Source organism: Pavona decussata, unplaced genomic scaffold (assembly GCF_977016875.1).
Source record: "Pavona decussata unplaced genomic scaffold, jaPavDecu1.1 SCAFFOLD_3619, whole genome shotgun sequence".
NCBI lineage: Eukaryota > Metazoa > Cnidaria > Anthozoa > Scleractinia > Agariciidae > Pavona > Pavona decussata.
In genome coordinates this window covers 1-2,500 of record NW_028146430.1, presented here as the reverse complement: position 1 = coordinate 2,500, position 2,500 = coordinate 1, and the positions used below count along the sequence as shown (strand labels likewise).

Here is a 2,500-nt window from a genome sequence, read left to right as displayed (position 1 = left end):
CACCTAAATCAGAGAAAAATACTCTTATAGGAGACTGCTACGAAAGACATTTCTGAGTCCACTGGCCCTAGTCCCCTAATAAGTGTATTTCTGTTTGTTTTAAGAAGGTCCTCCTGACATCACCAATCTTCTGTCTTCAATCCTAACCCCAACGTTAACCCTAACGCTAACCCTAACCCTACCTCCCTCAGGGGCAGTTCTATGGTTATGATCCCACGGTAGGCAGAAAAACTATCCCAATCTAGGTTTTCTTGTATGCTGACTCCATTTTAAATGCTTTTACTTGAGTCTGACAAAGGCAAAGCCAAATACTCACCCCTATATGGACGGGGAAGCAAAGTGCGGATTTTGGTAGGTCGGCATTTTCAATCAGGAATGTTGCCATTCGAAAGAGCGTCCAAAAAAACTTGGTTGGGACACATTTATTTTAGAAATTAGCGACCTAACCAGAAGTGCACTTTTTGGTGGGCCTACCCTACCCCCCTCAGGAGCAGTTCTATGGTTATAATACCACGGAAGGCACAAAACCTATCCCAAACTAGGTTTTCTTGTATGCTGATTCCATTTTCAATGTGTTTCCTTGACTCTGACGAAAGCAAAGCCAAATACTCACCCCTATATGGACGGGGAAGCAAAGTGCGGATTTTGGTAGGTCGGCATTTTCAATCAGGAATGTTGCCATTCGAAAGAGCGTCCAAAAAAACTTGGTTGGGACACATTTATTTTAGAAATTAGCGACCTAACCAGAAGTGCACTTTTTGGTGGGCCTACCCTACCCCCCTCAGGAGCAGTTCTATGGTTATAATACCACGGAAGGCACAAAACCTATCCCAAACTAGGTTTTCTTGTATGCTGATTCCATTTTCAATGTGTTTCCTTGACTCTGACGGAAGCAAAGTCAAATACTCACCTCTATATGGACGGGGAAGCAAAGTGCGGATTTTGGTAGGTCGCCATTTTCAATCGGGAATGTTGCCATTCGAAAGAGCGTCTAAAAGAACTTGGCTGGAACACATTTTTGCTATAAATTGTTGACCTAAGTATATAAGCAAGTATATAAGCAAATACTCGTTACATAGCATAAATAGCCTCTAAACACCCGAAAAACCTCTCCAAATATCATTTAAACCTTTTTCCTAACCCTAACACTTACCCTAACCCTAACCCTAACCCCATTTCAAACCCTAATTCTAAGTCAGAGGTCCTCCTCACACCACCAATTTTTTTGGTAGGTCAAAAGACCTCCCCACACCACAGAATTTTCGAAGTCGAGGTCCTTCTCATACCAAACAATTTTTCTAAGAGTTTTTCTAAAAATTTTGAGGACTTTTCACTTAGAAAAGAATTGGGTTTTGTGGTGGACCTTTCAGTTACAAAATATTAAATTGTGTGAGGAGGACTTTTGACTTTGAAAATATTTTGTGGTGTGAGGAGGACCTTTGACTTAAAAAATATTTCATGGTGTGAGGAGGACTTTTGACCTTGTCAAAAAAAAGATGTGATACAAATCTTAGAACAAAGGCTTAATCTCAGAAGATCGTAGCAACAAGGCTACTCTACAACTTACAATACCCCGTTCTTTATTTAAGTCGTCTGCAAAGGATTTATCTCCAGAAACGTTAGAATTTGCTAGCGGCAGTGCCTTGGGAGCTTTTGTCCCCCTTGGCACTTTGGGACGCATGAGGGCCGAAACCCTCTATTCTGGTTCGCCTAAAGTTCTCTGGAGGTAATCATCGTTGCTTTCTAGCACGGATTCTGACTTAGAGGCGTTCAGTCATAATCCAACAGATGGTAGCTTCGCACCATTGTCTTTTCAGGCAAGTGCAAATGCCAATTGTCTGAATCTGCGGTTCCTCTCGTACTGAGCAGAATTACTATTGCAACAACACTTCATCAGTAGGGTAAAACTAACCTGTCTCACGACGGTCTAAACCCAGCTCACGTTCCCTATTGGTGGGTGAACAATCCATCACTTGGCGAATTCTGCTTCGCAATGATAGGAAGAGCCGACATCGAAGGATCAAAAAGCAACGTCGCTATGAACGCTTGGCTGCCACAAGCCAGTTATCCCTGTGGTAACTTTTCTGACACCTCTAGCTTAAAACTCCTAAAGACTAAAGGATCGATAGGCCATGCTTTCACAGTTTGTATTCGTACTGAAAATCAAAATCAAGTGAGCTTTTACCCTTTTGTTCTACATGAGATTTCTGTTCTCATTGAGCTCACCTTAGGACACCTGCGTTATCATTTGACAGATGTGCCGCCCCAGCCAAACTCCCAACCTGACGGTGTCTTGGACGAGGATCCGCCCGTCCGAAGACGGGCGTTAAGTCCAGAACGTGGACCTTGCGGTCCGCCTCCGCTCCATCCAATAAGTAAAAAAACGATAAGAGTAGTGGTATTTCACCGGCGCATTGCTGCTCCCACTTATTCTACACCTCTCATGTCTTTTCACAAGGTCAGACTAGAGTCAAGCTCAACAGGGTCTTCTTTCCCCGCT

At 43.2% G+C, this 2,500-nt stretch overlaps 1 pseudogene; it reads right to left on the bottom strand.

Moving 5' to 3' along the window:
• Positions 1 to 1,503: 1,503 nt before the first annotated feature.
• Positions 1,504 to 2,500, bottom strand: LOC146446454 (large subunit ribosomal RNA; annotated as a pseudogene; the record flags this gene model as incomplete).